Source organism: Moschus berezovskii, chromosome 1 (assembly GCF_049115385.1).
Source record: "Moschus berezovskii isolate FMDL1 chromosome 1, NW_MosBer_1.0, whole genome shotgun sequence".
In the NCBI taxonomy this organism is placed as follows: Eukaryota; Metazoa; Chordata; class Mammalia; order Artiodactyla; family Moschidae; genus Moschus; species Moschus berezovskii.
This window is the reverse complement of record NC_142460.1, coordinates 58,931,880-58,953,077: the sequence shown is the minus strand read 5'-3', so window position 1 is coordinate 58,953,077 and position 21,198 is coordinate 58,931,880.

The following is a 21,198-nucleotide window of genomic DNA, read 5'->3' as shown; positions in this document are numbered from 1 at the left end:
AAGATATTTTAGTACCAGTGATTATTCTCTAACATAGTATTCACCAATCATTTCCTTCTAGCCATCTATAAAAGAAGGTAGCTTCATGAAGACATGACATGTACTTTGGATCTATGGACCAACCTTAATAGGAAATAAAGTTTCTAGGACATCTGAAATATAACAGATGGCCTGCCAGATCTAGTCAGGGCTTGTCCTTGCTTACACAACAAAAACTAATGTTCTTTTGTTGCAAAAAGACTCAGCTATATGTATTCAACAGTGCCCAAATGGTTTCAATATTTTTTTAGGAAACAATGCAATTAATAGACAAGAAGCAAAGATAGTTTAGTAAACAACATACAACATGAATTAATGTGTATAGAAACATCTCAAAATTCTGGGTATTTCCAAAATTTTCACTTTTTAATAGTAAAAATACAGTGGTAATGGCTAGTCCATATCATGTATACTGTAGAAAATACAGTACCCCATACTTTTCTAGCAAAAGAAAAGAAACACGAATAGGGTTTTTCAATTTTAAAAAAAGAAACTTATTTTTTTAAACAAGGTTTCTTTGTAATTTAATTTCTTTGTAACAAATCATGTTGGTATTATTCAAAATGTTCGAGTAATCCTGATGTAAACAGTCCCTTCCCTATGTATGTATATCTTATAGAGCTTCTAAGTTTTTTCAACATCTGGTAGTGCATGAATTGACAAGATATTTTAAATACCACTTATAAATAAGCATTCCTGAAACAAATATTGAGTAAAGAGCTATTATTTACCAAGCACTGTAGACAGTGTGTTAAAAAGCGAAGGCATCACTTTGCTGACAAAGGTCCCTACAGTCAAGGCCATGGTCTTTCCAGTAGTCATGTACAGACAGCTGACACAGTAAAGAAGAGCTGCATAATTAAGAAGGTGAAGTAACAAAGAATTGATGCTTTTGAACCATGGTGCAGGAGAAGACGCTTAACAGTCCCTTAAAAATCAAGATCAAGTCAGTCAGTCTTAAAGGAAATCAACCGTGGATACTCTTTGGAAAGATGAATTCTGAAGCTGAAGCTTCAATACTTTGGCCAACTGCTGTGAACAGCTGGCTCATTGGAAAAGACCCTAATGCTGGAAAAGATTGAAGGGAGAAGGAAAAGAAAACACAGAGGATGAGACGGTTAGATGGCATCATCAATTCATTGAACATGAACTTGGGCAAACTCCAGGAGATGGTGAAGTACAGGGAAGCCCGGGGTGCTACAGTCCATGGGGTCACAAAGAGTCTGACATAACTTGGTGACTGAACAATAACAACAAAGCACTGTTCCAGGAGCTGAGGACACAAGTATGAGCAAAGCAAAGGTCTTGTCCTACCTAATGTAGTTTAGAACCTAATGTAAGATTTAGATGTTACCCATCAGTTCAGTTCAGTTCAGTTCAGTCGCTCAGTCGTGTCCGACTCTCCGCGACCCCATGAATTACAGCACGCCAGGCCTCCCTGTCCATCACCAACTCCCGGAGTACACTCAAACTCATGTCCACAGAGTCGGTGATGCCATCCAGCCATCTCATTCTCCGCCGTCCCCTTCTCCTCCCGCCCCCAACCTTTCCCAGCATCAGAGTCTTTTCCAGTGAGTCAACTCGTCCCATGAGGTGGCCAAAGTATTGCAATTTCAGCTTCAGCATCAGTCCTTCCAATGAACAACCAGGATTGATCTCCTCTAGAATGGACTGGTTGGATCTCCTTGCAGTATAAGGGACTCTCAAGAGTCTTCTCCAACACCACAGTTCAAAAGCATCAATTCTTCGGTGATCAGCTTTCTTCACAGTCCAATTCTCACTTCCATACATGACCACGGGAAAAACCATTGCCTTGACTAGACGGACCTTGGTCGGCAAAGTAATGTCTCTGCTTTTTAATATACTATCAAGGTTGGTCATAACTTTCCTTCCAAGGAGCAAGCGTCTTTTAATTTCATGGCTGCAATCAGCATCTGCAGGGATTTTGGAGCCCAAAAAAATAAAGTCTGACACTGTTTCCACTGTTTTTCCATCTATTTCCCATGAAGTGATGGGACCAGATGCCATGACCTTTGTTTTCTGAATGTTGAGCTTCAAGCCAACCTTTTCACTCTCCTCTTTCACTTTCATCAAGAGGCTTTTGAGTTCCTCTTCACTTTCTGCCATAAGGGTAGTGTCATCTGCATATCTGAGGTTATTGATATTTCTCCCGGCAATCTTGATTCCAGCTTGTGCTTCTTCCAGCCCAACGTTCCTCATGATGTACTCTGCATATAAGTTAAATAAGCAAGGTGACAATATACAACCTTGACGTACACCTTTTCCTATTTGGAACCAGTCTGTTGTTCCATGTCCAGTTCTAACAGTTGCTTCCTGACCTGCATACAGGTTTCTCAAGAGGCAGGTCAGGTGGTCTGGGATTCCCATCTCTTTCAGAATGTTCCACAGTTTATTGTGACCCACACAGTCAAAGGCTTTGGCATAGTCAATGAAGCAGAAATAGATGTTTTTCTGAAACTCTCTTGCTTTCTCCATGATCCAGCGGATGCTGGCAATTTGATCTCTGGTGCCTCTGCCTTTTCTAAAACCTGCTCAAACATCTGGGAGTTCACGGTTTACATACTGCTGAAGCCTGGCTTGGAGAATTTTGAGCATGACTTTACTAGCGTGTGAGATGAGTGCAATTGTGCGGTAGTTTGAGCATTCTTTGGCATTACCTTTCTTTGGGATTGGAATGAGGACTGACCTCTTCCAGGTTACCATGTTACCCATAATCCATTGTTCCAGATGTTACCCATAATCCATTAAAAAAGAAAAGCTGCAAAGAAAGTAGGCAAGAAGAGGAGCTTTGCAATATGAGTGTTGAGGAAGGCTTGCTATAGAAGTGACCTTTCATCTGAGGTCTGATGGATGACAAAGCATTGCCCTAACCTGAGGAGGTGGGGCATTGACTAGTGTTCTAGGCTAGTAATGAGTATATGAAAGGCCAATATGTGGGAGAAACCACAGAACACTCAAGTAATTAAAGGATTCAGGCTGATATATAGAGAACTGAGTCATTTAAGACAGGACTATCGACTGAGCAAATGAACTGAACTGAACTGAACTGAACTGATAGAAATAGGGGCCAGACATCACATGGCCAGTATCTACAAGGATTTAATTTTTTGTTCCATAAGAAATGTGTGAAGCTACAGTTAGAATGAGAGCACTTAGGAGGAGAATATAGAAAGAGAAGAGGGGATCTTGAGTACCCTGGTATTTGAAGGTTAGATAAAAAAGCACAAGCCAGCAAAGATACTGGCAAAGTGTGGCCAGGGAGATCAGAGTAAACCCAGAACAGTGACATAAAATTGAAAAGAAAATATAGTTTCAAGAAAATGAGTGCACTCAGGCTTGTCAAATGCTGCTGAAAGATTAAATACGCATCGACTGCACTATCTGGAAATCACCTGTTACCCTTAGTGAGAGGCCTCTTAAGGAGGTTGGGAAGTAGTGATGTGAAATCTAGATTAGACTGAGTTGTAGGATACATCTGTGATTAAGAACTGAAGATAGAATGTACAGACAACGCTTGGGAAATTTAGATGTGGAAAAGAGACAATAAATAGAGAAGTGGTGAAGCGAAATAGGGGAATTAGGAGGTTGTAGATATCTGTTTATGGAATGTGTGTGTTTTAAGATGAGAATAACTAGTGAACGCTTCAGTGTTCCATGACAAGGACTCAGTTTGGAGGAATATGCTGAAGATAGAAAATGAGATGAGTTCTTCTAGAGTAAGGATCAAGAAAAAGCAGACAGGAACCAAAAACAGGGTGTAGGCAAATGTTTGACACACTATACTTACATATACAGTTTATATTTTCAGACAATGCATAGTTCCATTCTTATGCCCCTTTCAATCTTCCCAAGTCCTTAGAATCAAATCAGAAAACTAATGTATTTAAATTGCTATGAGAAAATTCACATCTCCATTGTTATAGGAACAGATTTTGTCCATGAAAAATGCAAATAAACACATTTGATTATGAATATGTTTTTCATAAAACAAGGCAATGATTCAAGATAATTAATAAAGACACAATGAAAGTAAAATTTTTGGAAAATTCATACAGCTTTCCACAGGCTGGTATTGCTCATTAAATCATAGTTTGATTAATAATTTATTTCTATTAAAAATGTTTTAAATCCAAGTTACTTCATATTCATAAGAAAATAATGCCCATTTCCTTATTACTTTAACTAAATAAGAAAACCAAATTGAATTATTTTTCTCTTTTATTTCATAGTTGTACAAAGAAGACAGATTAAAATTGCTTATTATACTGCAACAAAAAAGAATATAAGTCCTTTTTTAGTGTAAATATTAGTGTAATAGAGCCTGACAGGCTCCAAAGAGCCACAAAGAGTTGGACACGACTGAAGTGACCTAGCGTACACAGCATCAGAGATGAATTCTAGAAACTACACGTGAGCAGAAATGTGAGTGTTGGTTACAGTGCATGCACATTTTTTAATCAAGCTATACACTTAAAAATCATTGTATTTTATTGCACATAAATTATAACTCAATAAAAAATATTTCCATTAAAATTCAATAGAAAAAAGGCTTTGTTAATTTTTATCAATACTTTTTTTTGGTACTGATTACTTTCCAAAAAAAGACCAGATCTCTTCAGAAAATTAGGCTTATTTTTTGCTGGCATCCTCTCTTCACCAGCCTGAATTATCTGAGGTAGCATTTTTATTGTGGGCATTGAGCCACTCCAAAGAGTCCCCAGATATATTCCAGAATCAAGTAAGAGATTGTTCTGTTGCATGAATGCATGCTAAGTCACTTCAGTTGTGTCTGACTCTTTGTGACTCCATGGACTGTAGCCACCAGGCTCCTCTGTCCATGGAATTCTCCAGGCAAGGGTACTGGTATCTGCAAACAAATACGTCAGCTGTGTTTCCACTCCCTCAGTCTCCACATTCAGCCACCATTTCTAACTATCCTGGCAGTTTTGGTACCACTGCCTCGCCCTCGAGAAGAGTCTAATTCTACACTAAGTTGGCTTACTTGTAGGGAAGTAAAAGAGCGGTGCCCTCATTTTTGCCAAACTTTCCCATTTATGAAGCAGTCTCAACCTTTCAGTTGCATATAATGGTTGAGATTACTTCACTCTGCACTACTGTTGTCACAGCCTATTAACCTCTGATTAGTCTTTCTTTGTTAGATCTAGTCATCCTGAACACAGGGAACACTCCAAGTATACTAATACAAGTCCACCTCTTTAGCCATCTCTTTCTACTAAGAATAAGCCTCATCCCAGTTTGACTTTCTGTGGGAGTACTTGTTGCCTTTGAGAAAAACTATAATCCCCAAAGAGCAAAGTGTGTACTCACCTATGGACCAAATACAACAATTGCATAAGAACTGAATAGTCCAACTGCAGTACAATTTCTGTTGTCCAGACACACTTCTATATACTAACTGGTGTTGAGCTCTATCTACAATAACAACTGTTTTTCAGCTACCTCTTCAGGAAGAGATGCTGATTCAGCCTGAGTATTATCCTACTTTCCCAACTGTTTCACCTTCTCATCTCAAATACACATCACACACCAGAACAGGCAGAGTTTATAAGGGCAATACATTATACTCCACACAAAGGAGACAAAGCTACCTCTTTCTCTCCAAATAAAGTCTCTGACACATAGCTGTGGCTCACCCATTAATGGTATTCCACATTATTGAACGATTAGATTTAGATTTCTAAATCTAAAACATGTTCCTATGTTTTCACTATTTCTTCAACAATCTTGGACAATGTTATTGCTTCCTGAATTTAAGTAGGTCTCTTTATGACACACTTTCCCATGCATATCCCCGCAAAAGATAACTTTTTACAAATTTAAAACTCAAAGTTATATTTCTTAGAGAGAAAAAGCTTCTTTAAATCTTTATTTTTTAAAATTCATCCAATGAGTTATTTTTTTAATTTATTTATTTTAATTGGAGGCTAATTACTTTACAATATTGAAGTGGTTTTTGCCATACATTGACATGAATCAGCCATGGGTGTACATGTGTTCCCCATCCTGAACCTCCCTCCTACTTCCCTCTCCATTCCACCCTTAAGGGTCATCCCAGTGCACCAGCCCTGAGCACCCTGTCTCATGCACAGAACCTGGACTGGCGATCTGTTTCACATATGATAATATACATATTTCAATGCTACTCTCTCAAATCATCCTACCCTCGCCTTCTCCCACAGAGTCCAAAAGACTGTTCTATATATCTGTGTCTCTTTTGCTGTCTCACATATAGAGTCATCATTTCTATCTTTCTAAATTCCATATATATGCATTGGTATATTGCATTGGTGTTTTTCTTTCTGACTTACTTCACTCTGTATAATAGGCTCCAGTTTCATCCACCTCATTAGAACTAATTCAAATGCATTCTTTTTAATGGCTGAGTAATATTCCATTATGTATATGTACCATGGCTTTCTTTAAATCTTTAAATCATACTTTTTACAAGTTTATGCCTCTAAATATTTTTTAAATTCTGAGGGAAGAATTTCAGATAGATTATTCTGTTGTCAAAACAAAAGCCCATATTGTTATAGCTTCCATAACCAGTTCAAACTTTTTTAACTGATCTATTAAGTATATCTTGGCCCATCCCTACTCTCCAAAATGATGACAATAGATGATTTATTAATTTAATATGATAATCATGAGATTTTGAAGGGGAAAAAAAGGAAGAAAACAAACAGAAACCTTAAATGACAAAAGAAAATGAATAAAAGAAAAGATGGCCAAAAAAGAGGAAAAAAGGAATTGATGAAGAAAAAGGAGGATTGAAAAGTAGAGAGTAAGACCAAAAAGGGGAAAAGAGTGGGAAGATGATCCTTACTGAAACATATTTAAATTTGCATTGGCGGCTCGGTTGGTAAAGAATCTGTCTGCAATGCAGGAGACCCAGATTTGATCCCCAAGTCTGGAAGATTCCCTGGAAAAGGAAATGCAACCCACCCCAGTATTCTTGCCTGGAGAATTCCATGGACAGAGAAGCCCAGCAGGCTACAGTCCATGGGATGGCAAAGAGTCTGACATGACCATGTAACTAACTTTTCATTTCATTTTTCCAATATACTTCACACAACATCTTCACATCTTTGCAATTTTCAATAAAAAGTTCTAAACCCACCTTGTGGAGTTTGCTTTTCTCAGTTTTAATCAACAAGCCAAGCAACAAAACACATATTTAAAAAATAAATGTATTTTTCTCAGATTTATCCTAATTCTTTCACAGCAGAATGTCTGGGATATGCACTATAAATCTACAGCTACAATTTCCCCTTCGTGGCCCTGATTTCATTAATATTGTTATCTGTGTCAATGAAAAGAGATCTAGCTTGATACTTAAAAAATGAAAGGATAAAGAATAATATTAAGGATGTTAGTAATAACATAACAACACATATGCATTAGATACCAGGTGAAGCACTTTATACACCTTATCATTAATGATCTTCTCAACAATACTGTCAGGTTGATACAGTTGAGAAAACTGAGATTCACAGAGATTAAGCATAATGATCACAATTCTACACCAGACATCAGGATCTAGTCTGGCTGATGTCACATCAACACACTTTCCTCTACACCATTGGAGATTTTTGGAAATTTATCAACCATTATTTCCTATCTCATTGGGATACCCACATTATTTCTGATGTTCTTTGCAATTTTCATTCCCCTGTACTACAATTTTTTTCTTATCATTTATCCTGAAAATGTAAAGAAGTCTTTGGGTTTGCTGATTATCAGTTCCTGTCTAAAGCTAGGGTGATTTTGGAAGCAGTCACAAGCATGGCTCTGACTTAGTTTGTGCAAAAAAAAATCCTAAAATACACTGCAAGTGGCCACATTTGGATGCTTTCCCTCCACTTATTATGGGTCACAATGTCACATCTAAATTCCTAGTCACATTATTGATAAGACTTTTGTTGCTGCAAACATTCCCTAAACACTTTGCTACTGGACTAGATTCTGCCTGAACACATGGGTTCTTACGATTCTTGGCAGGATTTCAAAGACAGGATCAGACAGTCTTCTGTGGGGCAGAAAAATGTGGTCTTATGAAGCCAGTTTCTACAGGGTCACACAGGCAAACAGATACACAAAGATAGATGGCAGGACTGGAGATGTCAAGAGTCATTTCTGAGGGGGGAAAAAAGTTCCCTCTGAATCATACATCTGCTTGGCCAGACAAATTTCTATTCAAAAATCAAAGAAATGAATTTGAAGCTCTTGGCAGAAAGCCTTTGAATGCTGTACAGCTAATTTCCCAAGATAATAGCAGGCATTGTATCATGTTTGTTTGGTCCTTAACACATAAAACCACAAACTTGTTTTTATTTTTTTTTATAGAAAAAAATGGTTAAATTAAAAGTTACTGCCTTCTTTTGCTGAAGGGGTAAAAAGGATATAGGTTTTTAATTTTCTTTCATGAACTGAAAACTATTTCAAAGTATGAAATACTCTAAGTATAATAGAAAGGAAATGAACAGAGGCCTTAAACTGTTATCTCTTTGTTTTGACACAACCACAATTGAACATGGCATTCAGTATATTTTACAATGGTGGGATAGAAGAATACAGTAGTAATGAATAGTGCTTAACACAGTCTGTCTCATTTCTCAAGACAGAAATGTCCTGTAGAACGAGTTTAAAGAAATGAAATTTTGTAAAAACGGAAATTGAAGGGGAAAATTGGACATAAACTGTGACCCTTCCAGGTTTCTGAAGCTGTAAAGGAAACAAAAGTAAAAGGAAGAAAAGAAAATCTATATAAAAGTGGTTGGTAAGCATCCTGTTTAAAGAGAGAAAATATTTGAACAAGAGTTATATTAACACTTGCCTGGATCCTTACTACTTATAACAAAGCCTAGAAATGAAGGAGAGAAAAAAATAAAAGCTAATAATGGAGAAAAACTGAAGGAAGGAGAAAAAAATAAGTTGCAGAAAACATAAGAAGTTTTGATGTTTTTAAAGTTAAAATGTGCATATGGGGACAAATAAGGAGAACACATCATCATCACGTATCAATTCAGTTCATTTCAGTCACTCAGTTGTGTCTGACTCTTTGCAACCCTATGAACTGCAGCACGCCAGGCCCCCCTGTCCATCACCAATTCCTGGAGTCTACTCAAACTCATGTCCATTGAGTCGGTGATGCCACCCAACCATCTCATCCTCTGTCATCCCCTTCTCTTCCTGCCTTCAATCTTTACCAGCGTCAAGGGCTTTTCAAATGAGTCAATTCTTCACATCAGATGGCCAAAGTAGTGGAGTTTCAGCTTCAGCATCACTCCTTCCAATGAACACCCAGGACTGATCTCCTTTAGGATGGACTGGTTGGATCTCCTTGCAGTCCAAGGGACTCTCAAGAGTCTTCTCCAGCACCACAGTTCAAAAGCATCAGTTCTTCAGTGCTCAGCTTTCTTTATAGTCCAACTCTCACATCCATACATGACCACTGGGAAAACCATAGCCTTGACTAGATGGACCTTTGTTGGCAAAGTATCATTGCTTGCCTAAAAATGCATCATTTACATAAAAAAATATAAATTTGCACAGCTTTACTAACCTCACAGATAATTCCTAACTGAACCCCCAAACCAGTTGTTCCTACAAACACAGTAACTATCTACTCCTGGGTGAGTCCATAAGCAACTTTAAACAATGGAGTTACACTATACTTAATGGAGTAGGAAGAGACTTAAATTTTTTCCTATGGACAATGTGAATATTTAAAAAATTTAATTGACGTAGAGTCTTGACAATTGAGAAATTTTAGATCTGTAAACAAACTCAGAGTTCATTTAGTCATAGAATCACACAAAACTAGAACTGAAAGAAGGGTTATCTCATGTGTACTCCCATATCAGTATGGATTTCTCTATATTAATGTCACCATTAGGTGATCTTCAAGACTATGTTTGAAAACTCACTTATTTTCAACTCTTTCACTTTGTAAATAGGGAAGATAAAACCCAAGGAAGATGAATATTTATCCCCATAGATGCTCATTTATACATAAGACAAATCCTTAAGAGTCAAATGGATCTTGAAGATATTGAACTTTAATCTTCATTAGAGAGGTTGATCCACTGCAGAGCATTGCATGACTTGATTTTACTAATTTACACTGTAATTTCCCAAGACCATTGAAGTTTTGTTCTTGTTTTGATGAATTCAGAGGGTAAAGAGGGTGGCAGGAGTTGGGGAAAGAAGTTGAAAGACTCGTTTTCCTCAGAATATATTTTGGAAACATTGATCTAAGTGGCTTTTTCAAGCATATACTATATATAAACTAAATCTCAAAACTCTCAGTTATTAGTCTTGAATCATGTGGTTTTGCACTTTCATTAGTTGTGAAATATTAGCCTTTGATCATTTTCTATATAAAAATTTTTAGAATTTCCATGGCCTCACTCAACTTCCTTCTAAGACTCTTTGGGGTTCTTTCCTCATGGATGGATAAGCTGTAAATTTTGGTTTGAAGAAAATAACATAGTGGGCTGGGGGGGAGGGGATTGTTTGTATGGTCCTCGGCTTCAATGATCTCCCTACAACTGCCTGAACTTGACTAATCAGAGGCTGATTTAATGCATTTGAAAATAGAAGTTGTGTCCAGAAAGCTTTAGCTCATACATCATCCATGCTTCTGTATTCCAACTGACAAAAGTTGTATAAGGAGAGACCTGAGCAAATTTTCAAAATAATGGTTAATGGGTGTCTAGAAAAAAGAATAAGGAACTAGACATGGTACAAGATAGGGGGAATAAAGATACAGAAAAGGAACCAAAGAAAATACCAACTTAAATTCTGCCTAGGTCACCACCGTGACCTAATATGCTGATCCATTAATTAAAATTCTGCTCTTCGAAGAATCTTCAAGGTGTTCAGAATGTGTCTTCAGTTGAGGGGTCCAAATTTTGATACTGTACTATGTGAGGGTTTTTATCTGAAATAAATATTTTTAATCTTTTTATAAGCATTTGTCACTTTACCATACTAGGGGGTAAAGATATCTTGGAAAATGCATTTTGATACTAAAAGATAATTAAGAACAAAATCTATCAAATATTAGAAAACCATAATGAGCCACTTATTCAACTCCACATAATCAGAAAACAACTTTCTTATTTTTTCTGATCTTATTCAATGAGAAATTATCTGTTGCTCCCTTTTTTCTTTGACAATTGGCCATAACAGCAGTCACAAAAAAGAACAACTTCCTCAGAAACAAAAAGCTTCTTTACTCCTTATAAATGAGATTTGGTGACCAAAGAAGAGCATATATCAAAGTCAGAAGTCTTACTATAAGAAACTGTGGCAGTGAACATATAATGAAAAAATATTTCCTTTCAGCTGAAATAATCATGAAAAGTGGCATTCTTCAACAATGTAGAAAATATGAATAAAAATTCCCTAAGAAGAGTTTATTTGATCCATACTACCCTGATTCCATTATAAAGCCCTGGTTCCAACAATAACATCTGCTACTGGCCATTCCCTGTTTTGAATATTGTTGCCCTAGAAACACAAGCAATGGCATTGAATGACTTGCTTAGTCAGCAACTTGAAATATTAAAAATGATTTGGCTAATTCATATGGTGCCTGACTCACATGATTATTCCCTAATTTCTCCTTTAATTCAGTATTCACTGATTAAATATGTGTTCTCACAGAAGCCCAGCCCCAAATCTACAACAGCTTAACTGTGCTTGAAATCTGCCCTAAGAGCTCTGAGTAAAAGAAAAATATTGTTCTAATTTCTCTTATAATGAGAACAGCTAATATGTGATGACAGCAAGAGGAAATCTTACATTGACAAGAAGTGCTTTATTTCAGGATTTAATTTTGACCTCAAAAACATGCATTTGCCTGGCTGTTCCAAGTGTTTTAGAAAAGGACTCACTTCAAGTGTCTGTAATCTGATTTCACAAGATACATGGTGACATTTAGGTCCCTTGGTAAATGCAAGAACTTATCTTAATACCAGGGGTGGCACTGAAAGCCAGCTTTGTAAACTGGACTGAACTTGTCATTTCTCGTAGAATTTATGACTCCTGTAGCAGATATGAGAAGAATTAAGGCAATTTGGAGCCAACAGTCTAAAGAGATAACATAGATGGCATCTCGTCTATCATAATCAGGCAGAATGTACATCACAAAAGAAAGGGGACATTAATAATTTTTTAATATTCTCCCTTTCGTTTTTGTTCCTGTTTCTATGTTGTTTACATCACCAACTGGGAAGAAGGAAATTGTTACTGTAGATATCTTATGTATAACAAAGAGAAATGTTTTTTTAAACAAACCAAACATTTCAGATATTTCCTTCTAGCAGATTTTTTTCCATTTCCCTAGTAAACATTTACTCCAGGTTTGAAGATCGAGATAGACATTAACATTACTCTTTTGTGACCACAGCTGTGTTTTTGGCTAGTTTTGTGTCAAAAAGAAAAAAGCCAAAACAAAATAACTGAGCATAAAAATAAAACAAAATGAAGCAAATTTATGTTTAGAAGTAGTTTAGAGAAAATGCTACCAATGGGGAAGAGGTAAAAAGAGGAAGCAATTATAAGAACATGGATTCTGCTGCTGCTGCTGCTAAGTCACTTCAGTCATGTCCAACTCTGTGTGACCCCATAGACGGAAGCCCACCAGGCTCCCCCATCCCTGGGATTCTCCAGAATATGGATTCTACATCTGAAAACACGTCCAGAAATTTAAGTTCCATTGATGTTAGTAAGCTATTTTCCATATCATTCTCTTGCTCTGTTCTTTGGCCTCTCTCCCATCAGAGCAATTCTTTGCTCATACTTGGGTCTCCTCATTTTTTCCAATAAAACCTGAAAATCACAACTAAAGAACAGAACCTGCTGGCCTCCTTGGTGGCTCAGTGGTAAAGAATCGACCTGCCAATACAGGAGACACAAGTTTGATTCCTAGTCTAGAATATCCCACGTGCTGCAGAGCAATTAAACCCATGCACCACAACTACTGAGCCTGTATTCTAGAGCCTGCGAGCTGCACCCACAAAAGCCCACACACTCTAGAGCCCGTGCCCCGCAACATAAGAAGCCACCACAATGAAAAGACCGCCCAGTGCTACAAGGGAAAATCTCACTCAGCAACAAACACCGAGCACACCCAAAAATAAATAAATTTTTAAAATTATTTCTTCAAATGAATCAGACCCTGTCTTGCCCAGGCTTGCAAATAGATCATATTTGGTAGCAAAATTATCTCCTTTGCAAGGATTTCAAGGAGCTCTAACGCTATGAGATGTTAATATTTTTTATCAAAAACAAGAAGCACCTGGAGCCATCCCATCTATTACAGAAATGATACGGTAAGAAAAGAATCTGGTAGAATAAAAGAGATCATTTTGAGTTCAGTGTAATGGTAGAAATATCAAACAGACACATGAATTTGGCTAGATATTAATATTCTAAAGACATCTACCAAAATGGATATTGAATAGGAGTTTGCATTGCAGTAGAAGTAGATCTTGAGAGAGTATTAGATGCAGGTAGTTTTATTAGGGAGAGATCCTTTTAAAGGAGTAGGAAAGTGACAAAGGGAAGGGAAGACAATATAGCATTACGCTGAGACTTACTTCTGGGGATCAATGAGCACAGTTTTACTGATAGAACAAAAACTTCAGACTTATCCCATTTGATAGTTGAGAAAGATCGTGAATCGACGCACCAAACATTGTCAGTCATTGGTTAAACTGCTACCAGTTATTTCTCCTGCCAAAATAATTTCTTTCTGTTTTAGCAGAAATGAATTCCATATCCACAGATAACCCTCAGACTGAGACACGCAGAAACTAGTAGTTGGAAACTAGAGCAGGGTGCAATAAAATGGTATGGTTGCTTGTGCCAGAGAATCAGTGGAATACTGAAGCCAGCTTGCACTCACTTTCAAAATCTGATTGTGCATATCCTTCCATATGTCCCCAGTCAGTGACTTCACATGGGTAGTTTGAAATCAGCTGTGGTGGAAGGAATAACACCATAGAAATGTGTACATTTGCAAATTAACCTTTTTTTGAGAATGTGTTGTTAAACATGTATTAACACACCACTGCATCAGTCAGTCAGTCAGTTCAGTCGCTCAGTCGTGTCCGACTCTTTGTGACCCCGTGAATCACAGCACGCCAGGCCTCCCTGTCCATCATCAGCTCCCGGAGTTCACTCAAACTCATGTCCATCGAGTTGGTGATGCCATCCATCCATCTCATAGAATAATATTTACTGAATACTACAAGAGGTAAAAACTATGCCAGATAATTTTTGTAAGTTATTTTATCTTTAATATTTCTACTAAGACTACAGAAAAAATATTATAAAAATATGAGTTTCAACAAGCTTTGACACCAATTTGGTGTTTTCAAAATACTTCTGAACTTTTGTAACTAAAATAAGTAATGTCTAAAATAATCACAAAGATGAGAAACTATATAACCTTGTTCCAGGTGAAATACTCTGCTAAGTGCAGAATACGAGGACAGTGGAAGAGGAGTGAGAATTGGCCAAGAACAAAGGTGGGGAGATCTAAATGGTCTCCTGGAGCCTGTGAGTAGATGGCAAGATAATCCAGGCAATAGAGCTAGGCATTTCTAAGACAGCGCTGGCTTCTCTCAGAAGTTCGCTACTAATCACAGTGAAGCTGTATTTTTATGTATTGTGTAAAGGAAAAGCATCAAATGGATGGCTCAAAGAGATGATCAATATTAAAATGTCACTTTTTTTGATTGGTAGTTGTAAGAGGCAGGGTGGGGATAGGATAGGGCTGAAATAAGTAAAAGAGTCAAAAGGTAAAATCTCCAGTTATAAAGTAAACACATGATGGGATGTAACATACAACGTGACTATAGTTAATAATACTCTGCTGCATATTTGAAAGTTTTTAAGAGAGTAAATCTTCAAAGTTCTCATCATAAGAAAAAATTTATTAGCTATATAATGACAGATATTAACTAGACTTATTGTGGTGATTATTTCACAATATATAAAAATTTTGAATCATTGTGTCATACACTTGAAACTAACATAATGTTGTATGTCAGTTATATCTCTGTGGAATAGAGAATACCTCTATGAAATTATACCTCTGTTTTTAAAAGTCATTATTTTATAACACCACTAGTCTAGATTCTTGCAGGGTAATATCAGAACTTTCCTCTCTAATGGTTTAAAAATGGCCAAAGTTTAGCATTTTATATTTATTTAATTTTTCTCAGAATTTGAGCAAGATATGTTTAGTTTCTTAACAGACATTACTACCATAAGTATTAATATCATTCTGATCTGCACATAATCATCACTAATAATTGCTTTGCCAACAAAAGCGACTACATTGTCTATTATGTGCCATGTCTCAGGATATTAGCTTTCTGCAAGCAATAAGCCCTCTATGTCAGATTCCATTTTTTAGCTTAAATTTTTATAACTGTTATAAAACAATTTAAGCACTCTATTTTAATTAGGCAGAAACTAGCCATGAAATTAAAAGACGCTTACCCCTTGGAAGGAAAGTTATGACCAACCTAAATAGTATATTAAAAAGCAGAGACATTACTTTGCCAACAAAGGTCCGTCTAGTCAAGGCTATGGTTTTTCCCGTGGTCATGTATGGATGTGAGAGTTGGACTGTGAAGAAAGTTGATCGCCGAAGATTTGATGCTTTTGAACTGTGGTGCTGGAGAAGACTCTTGAGAATCCCTTGGACTGCAAGGAGATCCAACCAGTCCATTCTAAAGGAGATCAGTCCTGGGTGTTCATTGGAAGGACTGATGCTAAAGCTGAAACTCCAATACTTTGGCCACCTCATGCAAAGAGTTGACTCACTGGAAAAGACTGTGATGCTGGGAAGGATTGGGGGCGGGAGGAGACGGGACGACAGAGAATGAGATGGCTGGATGGCATCACTGACTCGATGGACATGAGTTTGAGTGAACTCCGAGAATTGGTGATGGACAGGGAGGCCTGGCATGCTGTGATTCATGGGGTTGCAAAGAGTAGGACATGACTGAGCGACTGAACTGAACTGAAATACTATATTAAATTCTAAAACAGTCAATAAATGAAAAGCATTAGTAGAGACTGAAGGGTTTCTAAAATGCCTTCAATAAATTTAAACAATTTTTAAATATCTGGAGCACATTTCAAAATTTTGTTTGAATGATCTCCTCACAAGTTATCTGAATCTATTGTACCCTATTCTGAAAAGATATTCAAATGCTCAAACTACATTACATTTGATACAGGATATTAAAAAAAATAGAAAATTCTGAAGTTACTTCCAAAACAACACCTGCAAACAAAAGAATCCACTATAGTGTAACTTTGAATTTAGGGTTGATGCACTGACATAGCAAACTCTACAGAATTCTTAAGGCAGAAGTCTATTTGCTGCAGCAGCAACAACAGCAGGAGAGGGACTGATGACAGAAAATACAACTTGGCTGGCGTTCTTACTGGTACACCAAGGAGATAAGAATCCTCTTAGCAAACTCCTCTTAGAAGAAATACTTAGCCTAAGAGGTTCTAGGTTCATATTTTACTATACTTAGGACTTAACTCATCTCAGAAAAACTCATAAGTATCTTAGTTATTCATTTCACTTTGCCCCTGGAGATGGCAAACAGTGGGCAAAAAATTCCCAGTTGTTGATTAAAAAAAAAAAAAAATCCCACTCCCAGGCAGCTAAACAGCTGCCTAGTTTGAATCAGATATTATTAAATGCATTCAGTTTTCCATGATTTTTTGCATGATTCTCCTGCTGTGGGGCATGTAATTGACAGACAGCCTGAGAGGTTGCGCTCTGAAGCCATTGCAGCCTCACTGAGGCTATGCTTCCCCCAGCTGCCCTCAGCAAATTATTGAGTATGATAAGGATACTAAAACAGGTTCAGTCCTACAAGAGGTGTGATTCCTCGCTTGAGAGCCTTTGGCTTAAGGACTCCGCCATGGGCCTATCCAAACTTTCTCAGAAACATACTATAATCTGAGACTCTTTCTACACAACCCTTCCTTTCTCCTTCATATGGGTCAGACCTGTATGATGGTCTTATAGGTTCACCATCACCTCCTCTGGCTCCATTCCCTTTTCCCTTATAGACACTTTCCCCAAATAAATCCCTGACATATAATCCTGCCTTAGCACCTGCCTGTCAGAGGACACAAATTCACACTACAGGTACCGAGAGTGGCCCAACAAAACAAACAACATTTAGAGTTAGGACTCAGCACACAGTAGGCAAAGGAGACAGATGTATAGATAGTCTCTGGCACAACAGCTAAAACTTTGACTGGTGATGACCTGGGTAAATGGTTCAGTGGAGAGGAATGTGTAGGTCCAAAGATCCATGCATATGATAGTAGAGTTTACTGGTTATTATTAATATGTATTGATAACCTGTAGGGAGATAATGAGAAACTGAAGACCAATGACAAGTATTGAATGGTCAAATTTAACAGATAATCAAGAAACTGAACCACTGATAGAGTTGCAGAGCTCCAGAGGTATCTGGATTTTGTTCAGATCAGAGCCCTGGTTATAAAAGTGTGGGATTCTGAAAAATGGTATAGGGACATTTGGATGAAGTCCTCTGAGGATATTGACTTGAGAAAGCTGGCCTACCTTTCCAGAATGAAAGCAAACATTTTCCCAATTCTGGAGGACATTTCAATTATATCTCCCTCATATGGCAACAAATGCCCCACTCAGGAACTGTCCAAGATCAAGATTATAAATGTTCAGTGAGAAAATGACCAGCATCAGTTTTGTTCCCCTCTTCAAGTCAGAGCTGATGGTACAAGAGGCAGTCACTGAGCTGGCATCATGGATATCCATGGAATGATGGGACCAGGGGTAGCATGTAGCTACAATAAATCAGGAGCCCCTAGATACCATAATGATGCAAAGTAAGAGAAGCATGGAAAAGGGCCTTACCTCTCCCATTTGTTTTCTCAAAGGAAAGCTCACCTGAAAGAAAACACCAGATTTCTTGTTTAAAATGCAAATCTCTGGGCCTCAACTCGTGGCACAAAATTTAAATTTGGAGGATAAGCATAAAGCATCACCAGTATTTACAGAGAGATATATTTTATCTACTGTGCCCCTAGTAGCTCAGCTGGTAAAGAATCCGCCTTCAATGCAGGAGACCCCAGTTCAATTCCTAGGCAGGGAAGATCTTCTGGAGAAGGGATAGGTCCAGTATTCCTGGGCTTCCCTGGTGGCTCAGCTGGTGAAGAATCTACTTGCAATGTGGGAGACCTGTGTTTGATCCCAGGGTTGGGAAGATCCCCTGAAGAAGGGAATAGCTACCTACTCCAATATTCTGGCCTGGAGAGTTTCATGGACTGTATAGTCCATGGGATCACAAAGAGTCAAACACAGCTGAGTGACTTTCATTTTCACTTCAATTCATATGCTTGATTATGTTGGGAGAAGCAATCCTGCTTCCCACCTCTAAATTCCGTTCCGTTCCGTCGCTCAGTCGTGTCCGACTCTTTGCAACCCCGTGGACTGTAGCCTACCAGGCTTCTCCGTCCATGGGATTCTCCAGGCAAGAATACTGGAGTGGGTTACCGTTTCCTTCTCCAGGGGATCTTCCCGACCCAGGGATCGAACCCGGGTCTCCCACATTGGGGGCAGATGCTTTAACCTCTGAGCCACCAGGGAAGCCCACCTCTAAATTAGACAGTCACAATATCAGTAGTCCTCAAGCCTCAAAAGCTGACCTCCATTTTGAGGGTTCTGGAAGTCCAGAGAATTTATAACTTTACCCTCAAAACTGAACATTTTGAAACTTCCATGGTTTCTGCAGGTTGCCAGTGTTCAGAACTACCTGGTATTGAGAATTCTTAAAATCCTACTCACTGAAATGGGTTTTCTGGGGCTTTGGAGGAGAGCTGTATAGTGTTAGAGACACAATGGTCCAGGGAAAAGCCTTACGTTGCTTTAAGTTTTTACTCAATTTCAACAAGAATCATCAAGGAAGAAGGGACTCAACTGTTCTGGAGAACTATTGAGCAGAGGCCTAGATTTAGGATATAAAAGCAAAATAGCACACAGCTTTACTGTGTGGTTGTTTCCATAATTGCAAACAATAATGCAGAATAATTAGTATAAATCATATTTGTAGACAAAGCCATGTTATATACAAATATAACTAAGTAATATTATACATGAAAGTTATAACAGGTTTATAAACAAATCAATGCAATTTTTATTAAGACAGAAGAGAGGGAGAGCCATGAATAAGATGATTGCATGTGTACAGAAATATGCATTTACTCAGATTAAAACAAAGAAAGTTCTAAAAACTGGTCAACAAAGTAACATAAATATTTAGCATTTCTTGGAAGAGTTTGGACCTGTAGTCTGCATAATTCAAGTTACATAATTCAATGCAAATATGTTTCTTAAATTATTTAGATACCTGTTACTCAGTAAGCCTAACTGGAGAAAGGCTAATATTGATATTTATCATTCAGGTTAAACTGTAGTGTAAAAAGAATGCTGGCCAAACTTAGATGGAGCAATTGACTTTGAATGTGTGCTTTTCTGGCTTCTAATTAAATGATGCACTTAAAAAGATGATGAACTCATACATCAGTTGATGTTTCAAAAATAAGCATGGTGTAGTTAAACAATAAAACTCTAGATAGTAGTGGCTGGAGGAGACATTCAATATTTTATCACAGGAAATATAATTAAGTCAATGACATCTGTGCAATGGAAGAGATGGTCTCAGTTTAGATTCATTTTGGAAGCTGTTCTCGTCTTGCCAAGACTGAGGATCTCTAAAGATCCTCCTACCATGTAGCTTAGTTTAGTCCAGTGGGAGGCTGAACCTTATCATGAGCAGAGAGCAGAAGCAGGAGCCCAGAAGCCAGCATTTGGTAGACAACATGCTTTGGAGGAGGGCAAGACTGCTTGGACAGTTTTAGAGGACAATATACATAGTGTTACATGCAGGCTAAGTCACTTCAGTTGTGTCTAACTCTGATCCCATGGACTGTAGCCTGCCAGGGCTCTCTGTTCATGGGATTCTCCAGGCAAGAATACTGGAGTGGGTTGCCATTTCCTTCTCCAGAGGATCTTCCCAACCCAGGGATTGAACCCGTGTCTTTGATGTCTCCTACATTAGCAGGCAGATTCTTTACCACTAGGGTCGGTGCAAGTGTAATTGCAGTTTCAGACCGTGAATTATTAATCATTATAACTAGGCTCAAACACATCTTTATTAATCAAAACAGGAACAATTACAATGGAAAGAGTAACAATCAACACATTTTTGCCAACAAGAAATAAGTTGTTTTATTCCTGTAGCATAAAAATCCATGCTTTAGGATTCAATGAACTCTTGGAAAGCATTTTCTGCCTCCTGCTGGTTGTGGAAGCATTTTCCCTGCAAAAAGTCACCAAGATGCTTGATGAAGTGGTAGTTGGTTGGTGAGAGGTCAGGTGAAAATGGAGGATGAGGTAAAACTTAGTAGCCCAATTTGTTCAACTTTGAAGCATTTGTTGTGCGATTTATAGTCAGACTTGTGGAGAAAAATTGGGCCCTTTCTGTTGACCAGTGCTGGCTACAGACATTGCAGTTTTGGTGCATCTCATCAATTTGCTGAGCATACTTAGATGTAGTGGTTTCCCCAGGATTTGGGAAGCTGTAGTGGATCAGACTAGCAGCAGACCACCAAAGAGTTATCATAACTTTTTTGTTGTTGTTGTTCAAGTTTGCTTTTGGGAAGTGCTTTGGAGCTTCTTCTCAATCCAACCACTGAGCTGCTCATCACCAGTTGTGATAAAAAATCCACTTTTTGTCACATGTCACAATCTGAGAAATGGTTCATTGTTGTAGCATAGAATAAGAGAAGACAACACTTCAAAATGACTGTTTTTTTGAGGTCTCTGTCAACCCATGAGGCACCCACTTACTGAGCTTTTTCACCTTTTCAATTTGCTTCAAATACTGGGTTCTTTGGCAACCTCTCATGTAGTTGAACCTTGAACTTCCAGATGTTCAAGCAAGTTTTAGAAAAGGCAGAGGCACCAGAGATCAAATTGCCAACATACGCTGGATCATGGAAAAAGCAAGAGAGGTC